A 15,418-nucleotide genomic window follows, 5' to 3' on the forward strand; every position below is an offset into this window, starting at 1 on the left:
GAAGTACCAGCCCTCTACCAGCCACGAAAAGGGAAACACTGCTACGAAATTCTCCTCTGGGTCTCATGAGCTTTTCCACAAGTTGTCTGGGCACCTTTCTCCTTTCTGCCTTCTCACAGTCACTGAACTCTGATACTTGAGGCTTGGAAAGTACTACAGGTAATGAGCTGGATGGAAAATGTCTTTGACTTTGTGAGCTACACAATCTCGTGAAAGTACTGCCATCATAGCACAAAACAGCCACAGATAATATGTAAATGAAGGTGTGCTTATGTCTCAAAAAATCTCTACTTACCAAAATGAGTAATAGACTAGAGTTTAATGTAAGCCTTGGGTGGCTGGCTCCTATTTCATTCCATTTAGGAGCATCTGTTACCCACCAGGCCCCTGTGTGAGCTATCAACACACTTACAATACTCACCTTCCAATAGAATCCAGCGAGCCAAGCATCATGCTCTGCTGGGACAGGCACACCAATAAACATTCACAATCATTCCTTATGGGTTCATCTCAAGGAAGAAATGAGGTCCCAGAAATCTTGGATCTTTGAGACAATCAAGAGAAGTTTCTAACACACACATGCATGCACACGCACACAAACACAGGGGTTTCTATGGGATCATACAACTAGAAAGGTTTCTCACACTAGTTAGCTCTCCTAATGGTTCCAAATTCCAGGTTCCTTGGCTCATGAGTGAAAATATGTTGACATAGCCCTAACAAAGGGTTCAAGGACATCATAACTGAAGTTTAGCTGTAGTATTTCTAAACCACTACGAACAGTATAGGACACAATAAAAACTCTATAACCACACATCTGGGGTAGAGGCCTGGAGAACATCAAGCTCAGAGACAGGCCTTGGTCAGATGACATGTACAAATAAACAGCCCCAAATTTTCATTTCTTACAAACTTTCCAGACACTCCAATAACTCATCACAAGAAACCTTTTAAAATTCCTTTTTCCTGAAATCTATGTGGATTACATGGGGGGCTAGGCATAAGGACTGGTATCTTCAGGCTGCCTGTTCCTTGATGCTAGCTAGCCACCCACCAGCCAGGCTGAGTGCTTCAGGGCTCAGAAGGAGTGTCATTACAGCATGTGGCCACCAGATGGAGCGCCCCATAGTTTACTAGTTCAGCTTCTGCTGGTTCAGCAACCATGTGCAAAGATGGCCTTCTCTTTTCTCCATCTTGTTCCAACCTGTGCCTCTTCCTCCTCTATCCTGCCCTACCTCATATGTGCTCTTCGTGTCAGCCTGAAGACTTTAACTGTATGACCTGCCTTAGATCACTAGAAACACCTACCTACATAGCCCACTGTCCCTTCCCAATCCATGTACTTTCTCTGTCCTATCCAGTACCTTCTCTTCTACTCACTGTGCCTCAAGTACATCCCAAAAGATGCTTACAGCAGGTGGCCTAAACACAGAATACTGAGAATAAGAATGAGGATGTATCAGAATACATGCTGTGTCATTCTACATATGTAATGTTCAAAGACTGGCAGGTAGAAGTAAACTATGATTCACTAGAAGGCAGAATTTAGTGGTGAATCTACAAAGGAAAGCAGATACACTCAGTTGCATTCAGGAGATCAGTTAAAGGGAGTGATGAATGAGGGACAGAAAATTCCAGAGCAGCGGCAGCACTCTGTACCTTAACCTGGGTGGTAACATGAGGACATAGGTGTTTGTTTTGCAACTCACTAAGCTATCCAGCAGCATGGAGGGTGTGCAGGCAGAAGGTGGAGGGATGATATAAAAGGCTGAAAGAAGTCCATGAGTGCAGGGGTGGGAGTCGCCTAGGCTTTAAGGTTAGGATATGTGATCAGCCCCCGTGAGCTACCAACAACCAGGCCACTTGGTCCCCGGCTCCCCATTTTCTACTCAGTTCCCTAACAAGGGAAGTACACTGGAGCGTACCTGGACTGGGGATGACTGTGTGGCTGGTACCCAGCCCTGGTATCTGCGTGCACACATGGCATGCTTCCATGTGGCAAGCCGGGACAAATGAATCACTAGATTAGTTACACAACAGAGCACTGTTCTCTTCATCTGCCTATGTAGATGCAGGCAAAAGAAAGTTTTTGCTAAAAATATTTGCGGTTATAGCAAATCATTTTTTTGTTTGTTTTTGCCAGTCCTGGGGCTTGGACTCAGGGCCTGAGCACTGTCCCTGGCTTCTTTTTGCTCAAGGCTAACACTCTACCACTTGGACCATAGAGTCGTTTTGGGCCTTTTCTGTTTGTATGGTGCTGAGGAATTGGACCCAGGGCTTCATTCATGCTAGGCAAGCACTCTACTGCCAAGCCACATTCCCAGACCCAGCAAATAGTTCTTTATCTGCTTACTTGTACTGCTCAGAAATAAGAGGTGAAAAGTAGAAGATTATAAACATAACAAAAGGACCAGGATTTTCTGTCAACACAATGCCCATATACATACTTAAGTGTACATATGCATATATGCACATTTAATGTACATGTATACACATTCATACATACACACACATTTTCCCATCTTGGACAGGAGGAGACATTGAAAAGAGATATGTACCCAAGGCTGTCCCCGCACTGTCATCCAACCTGGTGCCCCTGCCACATCCTGGAGATGCCACAGAGAAGCCTGGACCTTTATCACTACACTCAACTTGTAATACCGATGAATGATCACATGCAAATGAACTGACTCTGCACATGGTAGTCCACACACAGTTTCTAGAACAAGTACTGTAGCCCATACAGCCAGTGCCCCTTTCATATCACTCAGAAATTTCTTGCAGATTCCAACTGATTTCCAACAGTATCTCTGGGCCTGACATCATTGTTTTGGAACCCATGGAAAATGCTTCGCACATGACAAGCCTGAAGTGCATCATGGAGAACAGTTCTAAACTGATGACGCTCAGAACTTTCCCCTTAAGTGGAATTGTTTGCATGCTTGTGTTTTGTACCTGAGCAAAAAAACCAAAACAAAACAAAACAAAAAAGACAATGAAATAGCCACAATGTGACCATTCCTTAAGTGGCCCCTGACGCAAAACACATGTCTTCCATTCTTGCTGGGTACCAACTCAGTGTGCTCAATGCCCTTGGTCATTTCAATCTCCACTGCTAGCAAAAATGCCTTTGATGTATCAAAGAAAATATTTACCTGTGCATATATCTTCCAGAGTTTTCCCTATATTCTCTTGTGGTAGCCCAATCTTACATTAAGATCTTGGATCCATTTGAACTTGATTTTTGTGCAGAGTGAGAGCTAGGGGGTCTAGCTTCTGTCTCCTATGTGTAGCTAGCCAGTTTACCCAGCAGTGTTTCTTAAGGAAGCCATTGTTTCTCCAGTGCATGTTTTTGGCTCTTTGGCAAAAATCAGATGGCTGTAGTTGTCTGGTTTTATTCCTACATTTTCTATCCTGTTCCATTGATCTTCGTGTCTGTTTTTGTGCCAGTAAGGTACCATTTGTCTTACTATATCTCTGTATTACAATTTGAAATCTGGTATTGTGTGTTACTTTTTCTTCTCAGGATTGATTTTGCTATATGGGGTCTTTATGTAAGGATAGATGAATGCAACTGTATTAAGTTGAAAGTTTCTGCATAGGAAAATAAATAATTACTGGAAACAAGAGACAAATCATCAAATGAGAGAAAATCTTTGCTGGATACAGAAAATACAAAGAACACACACACACACACACACACACACACACACACACACAACAACCAGTCAAGCCTCCAAACCAGCTAAGCTCTCCAGAGAAAGACAAAGGTGTTAACAGTGACAGGAACCCCTAAGTGGCCACCAGAACAGGCTGAGAGCCACAGGACTGAAGAGAGACAAGTCTTAAAGATAGAGCAGCTGGGAGCAAAAGACCACATGGAGAGGCACGGGATAATTAAACTTAGCCTGCTTAGAAGTGTGGTCCATGGAAGAGAGGGAGGCCACGTCCCTTTCCCTCCTCCTCCTTCCTCCTTGGCACAGCTCTCTGTCCCCAGCACTCTCAGTGCCCTTTGACTACCATATGGTTCACACAGGATTGGGTGAACTGATGTGGACATGGCAGGCTTCCTGCAGTCCCAGAGCCATGTGGCTATCTGTCCTATTTTCAAACCCAGCCTGTGTGTTGGAAAGGAGATGAGACCAACCTCAAGTGGCCTCGGGTGACACAATCGGCTCAGTGTTCTCCCCCCTCACTCAAGGGGAATGGGGACATGGAGTCTCTGTTGCCTGTGCCAAGAGTCAATAATTTAGAATATCCCAAGAGATGCCTTCCAATAATAACAACAACAATGTCATATAGGGCTTCCATTGTGAGGGTGTTCTTCTAAGCTCTTCCCATGTATGAGGTTGATAGAGCTCCCGACACCTTGAGTTAAGTGCTGTCACCCAGCCCCATAATACAGATAAGTCAACTGAGACAGAGAAAAGGTTATGAATCACAGATGTGAGGAGGGAGCTGGATTGAGCCCAGGCCCCAAAGGCCTCTCTCCACAGAGGCATGACAGGCCTCAGTCATCTCAAGATACAGGAACATCTTGCTTCCAGTGAGAGGCTATCAGGAGCCATGTTTCTCCTGAACGATGTGGCAAGAGCTTGTCAAAGACACCGTGGAAGCTTCCCACCTCCCCTCAAACACAGCTGTATGCATTTCCTTGGGTCATTGGAAGAGTGTACCACAGACCAGGTGGCCCAGCTAAGAGAACCTCATTGCAGCACAGTTCTGGAGGCTGCAAGTCAGAGATCAAAGTGTGGGCTCTGAAGGAAAGACCTGCTCCAGGCCTTTCTCCAAGGCCTGTCTTCATGTAATCTTCCCTCTGTGTGTGTGTGTGTGTGTGTGTGTGTGTGTGTGTGTGTGTATACACCCTTTTTTCCTTCTTTGTCTGTTGTGGGGCTTGAACTCAGGGCCTGGGTGATGTTCCTGAGCATCTCTGCTCAAGGCGAGCACTTTACCACTTTGAGCCACAGCACCACTTCCAGTTTTCTGGTGCTTCACTGGAGATAAGAGTCTTGTGGATTTTCCTGCCTGGGCTGGCTTTTGAACAGCGATCCTCAGATCTTAGCCTTCTGAGTAGCTAAGATTGTAAGGGTGAGCCACTAGTGCCCAGCCCCAATTTTCCTTTTCTTATGAGGATACTGGACCTATTTGATTAGAGCCTGCATTAATGAACTTAGTGTATCTTCATTACTTCCATAAATAGTCTGTCTCCAAAGAAGGTTACTCTCTGAAGTACTGAGCATGAGGACTGCAGAGTGTGAATGTGGAAGGAGACATAGCTCAACCCACATCAGTCCCAAAGATGGAACTGGAGGAGTACCTCCGGCCTTCCCTCTCCTAGAAGTCCTCACCCCAGCCTTCTGGTGACCATTTTCTGACTAGTGTTTGTCTACAACAACCGATTCTCTTCTTACCTCTGATCCTCTTCTTCATAAAAAGAATTTAGACCCTGATGAGTAGCAGCTTCACCGTGGTTATGTGCAGCTTTAATGTGTCTCTCCTGTGTCCTCTGATTGACCACAGCGAAGGGAACATGGTGGCTGGAATTCCAGTCATTTCCCATGTCTTGGGAGAAATGGGTGCTAATGAAAAGTATGACTAAGCTAAGAGGAAAAACAAGTCACTGTGGTCAGGCCTCCGGTATCCTGACCTCAAAGTCCTTTGAGTTCAACCAGGGCCTCCAACGGTTACCCCAAGGCAAAAAAGCAAGCTTCACATTTAGCAAAATAAGTCCAAGAAAAAAGCAAACAGGCCACGGAGCCATCAAACAACAACTGCGGGGTGAGCACACAGCAGGGCCAGCGGGAGGGATGAGTCAGCTTGCCCGGAGAGTGGGCAGAGCAGCCCCGTGGGCCCTGTCACGTCAGCCAACCCCTCACTGGCTCAGCGGGGACTCCCCATGCAGCCTTTTCTAGGCCACCCTGGCTCTTTCTGCTGAGTCACCCCTGGCATGGATAAAAAAAAGGGCTTGTAACACCCATTAGATGTTCCTCTTGTATAGCTTGAAGATGAGTTCAAGTCACCACTTTAGCCAATGGCTGGGCACTCTAAAGAACTTCTAGCCATTCTTGCCTCCTACTCTGTCACTCAGTGGAAAATTTTACAACAGCTGTCCTCTGCTCCCATGACTGGTCCTCTAGGCTAGACTCTTTGGTTCTATCCCACCACTAGACTTAACACATTCTAGACTGAAGGCAATTTTGCCCCCTGTGGGACATGTAGCAATGATACTTTGTGCAGGGTTTAGTGGTCCCCTTTATCTCCACCCACTAAGCATGGCACAATACACAGGACAAGGGCATCTCCTATCACAAAGCCAAGTGGACACAGTATCAAGCTGAGAAACCCTGGCCTGCGGGGGGCGATGGTGGCTCACACCTGTAATCCTAGTGACTCAGTATGCAGAGATCTGAGAATCATGATTCAAAGCCAGGCAGGGCAGGAAAGTGTGTGAAAGTATTATCTCCAGCTACACACCAGAAAACTGGAAGTGGCACTATAGCACAAAGTGGTAGAGCACTAGCCTTGAGCAGAAGAGCTCAGGGACAGCACCCAGGCCCTGAGTTCAAGCTCATGATGAGAGAGAGAGAGAGAAAGAGAGAGAGAAACTCTGTCCTAGATATATAGCGGGGACCAAAGGAATAGTTGTTGAATTAAAACAAAATTAAGAGGGCTCAGTGATAGAGTACTTGCTTAGCTATGTAAAACAGTGTACCCATATAATTGAGGTAGTAAATTAGTGTATGAATGAGTAAATGAATGAGTGAATATCAAGGCTCATGTCATACAGAAATACTCATCCAGTTCTTACAATATTAATGGTCTTTTCTCAGGATATTAGTATTTCATTTATTGTCTCATTCAACAAATATTTAAGGAGCACTTGCTACATGCTATGTTCTGTGCTTGCAGCACTAAATAAAGCAAATATGGCTTTTGACCTCCCCGAGCCTAGGCTGGAAAAAAACCATTCTAAATGGAGCCTGGAGACTCCCTAGTTGTTCCAAAGCTATAGCATTGTTGTTCACATAACCCGGGGGAAGATCCTTGGCTCCTCTGAACATCCATCTGTTCCTCGTATGTAAAATCATAGCAAGTGCCTTGATTTTAAAACATGCTTCTATTCTATTTGCATAATTAATGAATCATTTTCTCTTTTGAGTTTTTATATTCCTATAATATTATCATCACTGATTATAAAAGATAGATAAATGGATATGTCCATTCATCAAAAGCCAGTTCAGTCAGGTGCCCATGGCTCATGCCACTCAGCAAGCTGAGATCTCAGAATCTCAGTTTGAAGCCAGCTCAAGCAGAAAAGTCCTCACGAATCTGTCTCCAAGTAACCAGTAAAGTCAAAGTGGAAATATGGCTGCAGTGGCGGAGCCCCATCTGTGAGCAGAGATAGAGCACAAGGCCCTGAGCTCAAGCTCCAGTACTAGCATGTACACACACAAGATCCAGTTCACTAAACCACTACACTGCCCACTGATGTAGACTGATACACACCATGAGCCTGCAAGGCAAACAAGTCCCCCCCCCAAATAGTCAGAGAAATGAAGTGTGTTGAGTAGTCCACTCCTATTTTATCTCTACAAAAGCTATTTACAAAAACAAAACTAAAATGAAGTGGGTTGCTGCTGCATGAAAATTATGAAGAGTAAAAGAAGCCAGATAGGAAAGTGCATCTACTGTGGGTTTCTATCTATATGAAGTTTGAGGATGGGCCAAACCTGTGGGGACAGAAAGCAGAATTGTTTTCTGTTGCCAGAGGGTTTGACTAAAGTGGGGCAAGATGGGACCCTCTGGTCTCTGTCTTGTCAAAACAAAATAACATAAGCATTTAATTGAGCACAAATTATATTCCAAGAAAGGAAAAGGTAGGCATTGGACAGATAGGACTATCTCCCCAGGAAGTTTCTAACAATATATAACTAAGTTATCTGCAGATACTTGCCTCTAGAAGGGAGGCAGAGGGCCCAGAACTGGAAAGAAACAGAGTATCTTTTGTATAACCTTGAAACTTTCACCCTGTGTATTATTGTTTCAAAACAGTAAATTAAAATGTATCATTATGTTACATAAAATAAGCCAGCCTCTTCAGAAATAAAATATCATGTTTCCTCTCATATGCAGAACCTAGATATTTATTTTATTCTCTTGTGTTTGCCAGCCCTGGGGCTTGGACTCAGGGCCTGAGCACTGTCCCTGGCTTCTTTTTGCTCAAGGCTAGCACTCTACCTCTTGAGCCACAGTGCCACTATCCAGCTTTTTCTGTTTATGTGGCACTGAGGAATCAAACCCAGGTCTGCATGCATGCAAGGCAAGCACTCTGCCACTAAGCCACATTACCAGCCCTAGATATTTATTTTTAAAAAGAGCATAGCCAGGCACTGGTGGCTCGTGCCTATAATACTGGCTACTCAGTAGGCTGAAATCTGAAGACTGTGGTTCAAAGTCAGCTCGGGCAGGAAAGTCCATAAGACTCTTACCTCCAATTAACCACCAAAATAGCCAGAAGTGGAGCTGTGCCTCAAGTGGTAGAGTGGTAGCCCAGAGCACAAAAGCTCAGGGACAAGCCCCGGGGCTAGCACCACAAATTAGCCTAAATGTAAAATAGGTACTTTCAGAGGCAAAAGGAGAAAGAAGGCAAAGAGGGGTGACTATGACCAAAGCTCTTTATATGCGTGCATGAAAATAGAATAATGAGACCCATTAAATTGTTTTTTTAAGAGGGGAAGTTAATAAAGTGAGTTTGATTATAGTACATTATAGGCATGTATGGATATATCACAACTAAACCTCTTTGAACAGCTAATATCTGCTAATACAAAAGAACTGCAAAATATATGCATTGCTATCTATAACAGAAACCCACCCCTGAGAATAAAGGAAAGTTTTACTCCAGCTACCCACCGGAAATGTGTTGAAGGACTGATAACAAGACCTGCCCCATGGGCAACACCCCAGTTTGCTGAAGAGGAGGGGGACAGGGAGCGCTCCTGCAACAGACCGAGTGTAGAAGCAAGTACTAGAGTAATCTATTGGCCAGGCTCTGGTAGCTTATACCTATAATACAAGCTACTCAAGAGGCTGAGATCTGAGGATTGCAGTTCAAAGCCAGTGAAGACTCTTATTTCCAATTAGCCAGCAAAAAGCCAGTAGTAGAGTTGTGGCTCAAGTGGTAGAATATACTAGCCTTGAGTAAAAACATTCAGAGACAACCCCTAGGCTCTGAGTTCAAGTCCTAGGACTGGCACCAAAAAAGAGAAGAATTTATCTGTCTTCTAGTTGGCCATACACTAAAGAGTTCTCAAACAAAACTTTAAAAAATTTAGTTAAAAAAAGTAAATTACTGCTGTCAGGACATTTGTAAATGTTTTAACATGTATCTCCAAAAAATAAGACCCTTCTTCACAAACACATGCATTTGCTGTCTATTGCTGCATCATGAATTATGCCACAGTACAGCAGCAAGAAACAAGTATGTCTTATCTCGTTCCTGGGCCAGAAATCCAGGCGTGGCTAAGCTGGACACCAGGACTCCAGAGCTCTCAGAAGGTAGCCCCCAGCCAGGGACTGGTGGCTCATGCCTGGAATCCTGGCTACTGAGGAAGCTGAGATCTAAGGATCATGGTTCAAAGCCAGCCTGGTCAAGAAAATCTGTGAGACTCTTATCTCTAATTAACCACCAGAAAACTGGAAGTGGCGCTGTGGCTCAAGTGAGAGTGCTAGCCTTGAGCAAAAAAGCTAAGGGACAGCACCCAGGCCCTGAGTTCAAGCCCCATGACAAACAAAGAAAAGAAAAGAAGGTAGCCCCAACTCCTGGTCCACCTGGGGCTGGGAAACCTGCTCCCAGAAACATGCTGCTGCTGTATTTCAGTTCCTAGGGGGTCATCATGTCCCCGCCACCCCACAGTGCTGCTCAAGACAGGATGGCCCCTTCCTTCAGTGGAGCGATCCAAGAAAGAACATACCCAGGGTAAACATGGGCTTTCTCCTCTAATCCCAGAAGGGTATGTCTTCACTCCATCCATTGTGTCCACATGGGCACTGAGCACAGCCTGAACTCCAGGGGAGAGGATTACACAAGGCTGTGGCTAGCAGAGGTGGAAGAGCGGGGCCCATCTCAGCGGCTGCCTACCACATCTAGTTAAATCAACATGAGACTCTTCCAATTATTTAATAAGCAGGTACAGAAAGTCGCCAAGTGTCCCCATATGTCTAATACACATTTGTTCAGGCCATGACCCAATCAATGGCCCCAAGTTATATTTGGCTATTCAGGCTCTTAGGTATCATTTGATAAGGAATTACCCCCATACCCCCTCCACACACACATTCCCACCCTGTCTACTTCTCATTCAGAACACTGACTTGTGAAGAGACAAGGCCAGGAACAGAGTGTCAAGCCATTCTGGGGCTTAAAAGAGTCTGAGAAGCCCAGTCTGAATCCGAGAAGCACCAGCTAGACCTGGACCCCAGGGAAGGAAGCTCCAGGAGGCACGGACCTGGGAAGGTCCAGGGGCGGGGCTGTTGCCTCGGCCTTCAGCACTGCATGGCAGCCCCTTCTCACGAAGGCCAGCCTTCCCCAGAGGACGCCCTGACCCTCCCAGAAGACCTATTTTTATTGTATTGTATTGTATTTTTTTGCCAATCCTGGGGCTTGGACTCAGGGCCTGAGCACTGTCCCTGGCTTCTTTTTGCTCAAGGCTGGCATTCTGCCACTTGAGCCACAGCGCCACTTTTTGCTTTTTCTATATATGTGGTGCTGGGGAATAGAACCCAGGGCTTCATGCATGCAAGGTAAGAACTAAGCCACAATCCCAGCCCCCCAAAAGACATGTTTTATGGGACCAGGAAGGGAGAGGTAGACAAATGGAGTGATTAACTGGGGGATACAGAGGGGGACATAGCATGATTCCAGGCTCAGAGGACAAAGACAATGCTTTCCAAGCCCTCCTACCTTCCTGCTCCCACCACAGAAGCCATGCTCTGCACCGGGCAGTGTCACTGCCCTGTGACTTCATGTCCTGCATGGCCTCCAGCTGGCAGGCCACTTCCATCGGCCTGGGCCTCACTAAGTTCCAAGGAAGCAGTACCCTAAGGATGGCTGGGCACACGTCACTGTCCTAGCACCTGCTCTGAGAGGTCGCGCTGGCCATGGTCACCTCCTAAGTACCAAAGCTGGACTTCAGACATGAGTCCAGTTCTAAAGTTTAAAGTGTGTGTGTGTGTGTGTGTGTGTGTGTGTGTGTGTGTGTGTGCGCGTACCTGCTGCCCAGAGGGATTGGCCAGCGCGCCACTGCTGGAGGCAAATGTGTTTGCCTCCTCCGAGTGTGTGAATGCCATCACCATCCTCTTCACCATGAGGGACTAGCACAGAAGAGCATCTCATACTATCGCCAGGAGACCTCAAGTACAGGCGCTCAGACTCACTGACTTGACAAGGAAGTGACCTCCTAGCTGCCAGCCCCACCCCAAATTGAGACTTTGTACATACTGGCACCTTTGACCCTATTGGAAAATGTACCTGAGGCAAAACCTATTGGCTCATTATACCCTAATCTCAGAAGTGCCATCCCCAGAAATGGAGGGAGAAAAGGTGAGCAAACGCAGCAATGGTACTTACTGGATACTATGTGGAAAATGAACTATTCAACTTGTGAGTGGGGAAGGAAGGGAAAAACTGCAAGGGAAAGGGTGACATTGTCCAAAAAGAAATGTACTCTTTACCTGACTTATGTAACTGTAACCCCTCTGTCCATCACCTTTATAATAACAATTTTTTAAAATGTTAAGATGAAGTGCCATCCCTTCTCTCCAGCCACATCACGTGAGTCACCCAGGCATCCCAGTGGGTTTCTGCCCATGGTTGTCCAGTGCTTGTTTTCTTTTTCCCCCAAACTGGCCTATTAGCCAGCTCAGTCCCCAGCTACAAATGACATCAATTTCCCCCTCCACTTACAATAGAAATGGTATCTAAAAATCCTTGCTATATAAAGGCCTTCACATTGTATTTTCCTATATGTCCAACATTATAAAAGAGAACTTGATTTCTGACATTCAGGACTCCACATTGAACAAGTCATAGCAAGATGAATTCTATAGTATTGGAGCCAGAACAACTTTTATAGGCTATCTAGGAGCTAAAAAGTTGCTGAATGGTAGAGTGCTTACTTAGCATTTGGGATACTGGGATCTAACGCAGTACTGCAAAAAAAAAAAAAAAAAAAAAAAAAAAAAAGGAAAATCACTAGTTTTCAACCAGGGACGCTGGTGTTGTCAGGGGACATGCACAAACATCTAGTGACACTTTGGGTCCTAACAGGTGCAGCTAAACAGCCAATAATGCAACAAAGAATTATCTGACCTCAAATTCTACCTGTGCCCAGGTAGAGAAATGCTAGACTAAATCTCTTTGTAACATTGAGTATGAGAAAACAAAGGCCTGAGGACAGACTTACTTGTACAGGATTACATAAAGTCACAAAGCAGAAGCAGAACCCGGTCTCCATAATACCTGCTCTGTCTAGAGGCGAAGAGAGCGTGGGAACTTGGGGACATTTTTATCTGTTAAATCGATTTCCTTCATTGATGCAGAGGCTTAAATCCAGAGCCTGGCACGTGCTAAGCACGTGTTCTACCCCTGAGCTGCCCCCAACAGCTGATGGAAATCCTAAGCCAAGCTGAGCCAAAGGAAGAAAACTGCAATAAATCCATGGCTGAATCACGACAGGAGCACACCAGGCTAGCCCACCCGGAGAGAAACGCTTTCTTCAATGCCCAAGGGAAATAGCATGGCTTCCCAGTCCCCTTTGCCCTGTGTGCAGCCCAACTCCTGGACGAGTGGGTTCTGAGGGAGCTCAGCAAGGCCTCACTGCACAGGCTGCGGGTTTGGGGGAGCAAACGCCCCATTGTCCTCCTGGGGGTGCTCCCTCAGCCTGGCTGCAGGGCACAAGAAAGGGATGTAGTCAGGGTGGAAAGGAGGCCACCGCATCGCCCCTCCTGGGCTGTGCGGAACGGAGGTCACCTGCCCCCCTCTGCGCTGAGTCATCAGGCCCCTTTCTTCGGGGAGCGAATGACCCACAGGGGCACTGAAAGGGGGCTAGCAACGCCTCAGGTGGCGTGGCCCCCGCCCCTGCTATGCACCTTGCTGCTCTGGCAGACGCGGCGGTCTCTCACCCTGGCCTGTTCTCTTGGGGGGAGGGGGGGAAGGATTTTATTGTAGCATATACTGTTATTTTTTCAAACCTCCTGAACCCCCCGGGGGCGGGGAGGGACCCCCACAGCTACAGCTAGGGCCTTGCCGGGCTCCGCTGCCCTGCCACAGCAGGCGGCCAGGACGCTGTCAGGGTGCAGGGGGCGCCACGGCGGTGGGGCGGCGCCTAGGCCAACTGCCTTCTCCTGTGGGGCGAGGGCCAGCGTGCCAGCACCCCAGGCCCCGCCCCTCGGCCGGGACGCTTCGGCCCTTGACCTCTGGCCCTCTTCTCGGGGTGGGTACTCCAACCCCCGCAGCCCACACGCCGCAGGCCCTCCCCGCCTAGTGCACGGAGCTGCCGCAGCTGGCGCTCGGGAGTGGGAGGGTGGGGAGGGCGCTGCCAGGCTGCCGGGGGCCGGCGGCCGAGGGCGTCGGGGAGCGCCCCCACCGCCCCTTACCTGCAGAGCCGCAAGGGGCCGCGCGGCGCCCACCTGGCCAGCATGCCACAGCATCCTTTCTTCAGCGCGACGCCGGGGAGCTCGCTGACGTCCGCGGGAGGCGGGGCTCCGCGCGCTCACGTGACGTCCTGGGAGCGCGGCCGGGAGGCAGCTGGGTTATCCCCGGGGAGGGAGGAAGCCCCCGGCCGCCCCGGGCGCGCGGAGCGGAGCCGCAGCCGGCCGCAGCCAGGTCCGGCCTCGGGGTACTGGGTCGGCTGCGCGCGCTTTCCCTGGCCTGGCACGGAGAATTATGGGAAACAAAGAGCACAGGGAAGTGGAAATCCAAATTATTACAGGCTCCCAGGACGTAAGAGGATTGCGAAAGGTCGATTATGGCGAGAAGACATGCAAGCAGGTGTTTTATTTCAAAACCAGTCTTTATCAAATGTAGCGGAGAAATATACATTGTGCAAATCAAAGTGACACTTAAAATACAGCGCGCATAGAGAAATCAGATATCAAATATTACACCGAGCAGTTTAAAAACGTCACAGGATATGATGGTAATCATACTGACGAATAATACTTTACTCTCAAGAGCTGGATTCTAATATTTGTTTGTATTTGCCAAAGGGAAAAAAAACCCAGCATACCACATCATAACACTACTTCTGGGCTGCAGGTGTGCCTCAAATACTACTTACTTGAATGTTTGCTTAATTCTAAATATAACACGATTGTGTGAGAATCATTGTATATGGCTGTATTTATTTTCTTAAATTTTCTGGTAAAACATGAGTTAATCCACAGTAAGTCACTGTGCTTTCGAATTTGAATTACATTCTGGAAAAGTGAGTCATTTTACTATTACAGAAAATATGTCCAATGTCAACATTTCTAATTCACAGCTAAAACGGCCTTGCCTAGAAAACATTAGAAGATTCTGTGACAGAGCTGGGGATGTGGCCCAAATGATAGAGCACCTCCTAGAAAGTAGCAGACCCTGAAATCAAACCCCAATACCACGAAAAAAGGAAGACCATTGTGATCATTTAATAAATGCGAAAAGCAGTTTTCAAACGTTAAGCAGTGCACATGCCCCCAATGACATGAAAAGGGACAATTGTGTAATCCTTTGATAAATGTGAGAAAGCGTATTTCAGGCATCAAGTAGTGTGCATACAAATTCTTCTTTTGCCAAACCACATACACATTTTTGAAATTCGAAGGGACAAAAGCAGAGCGATGTTATTTGTCCTGTAATGTCATATGGATCAATTTCTTTTCATGAGTTGCAGCCACAATTTTGGTGTTTCCCTCACTCCTACCCCCGAAGGACACAGGGACTAGATTGCTTTCCAGCAGGTTAAATGCACTTGCTATTTATTTCAAGCAGCTTTTATGCCATTCTATATTTAGCCTTGACCCTTTTTTTAACCACCATTTCCTCCAGAGCCACCAGATTTCTGTTGAAAAAGTGATTCTCTAATTTAGGGGTACATGCAGCTCAAGCCTCTTACTACACTCTACTATTTTCGAGAGCACATTTTAAAACCGGACGGTGGCAGTGCGGGTTCGAAGGTCGCCCTTGTCGGGTTGGTTTCCCTGGCTGATAAGGAACTTACCTGTGGTTGGCTGATCCTAGAGATCTGCAGTTCCAGGGCTGCCGGGATCCTGGCTCCGTTTGTCTGAGGGGACAAGTGACAGGTCCCCTTTCCTCACAGGCAGATGTGGATTCCAACAGCAGCCGTTGGGCGGGCCGCCGGGAAGGGGGGGGGCGAGT

The 15,418-nt window shown here is 46.9% G+C and overlaps 1 protein-coding gene across 1 annotated transcript in view; it reads right to left on the reverse strand.

Annotated features, from left to right (window-relative positions):
• Clcn4 (chloride voltage-gated channel 4) overlaps positions 1-13,843 on the reverse strand; it is a 66,140-nt gene extending 52,297 nt beyond the window's left edge. The window contains exon 1 of the mRNA XM_048335674.1: positions 13,657-13,843. The gene's annotated coding sequence lies outside the window, so the exon portion shown is untranslated. The remainder of the gene's footprint in view (positions 1-13,656) is intronic.
• Between the last annotated feature and the right edge of the window lie 1,575 nt (positions 13,844-15,418).

Source organism: Perognathus longimembris, chromosome 28 (assembly GCF_023159225.1).
Source record: "Perognathus longimembris pacificus isolate PPM17 chromosome 28, ASM2315922v1, whole genome shotgun sequence".
Lineage (NCBI taxonomy): Eukaryota > Metazoa > Chordata > Mammalia > Rodentia > Heteromyidae > Perognathus > Perognathus longimembris.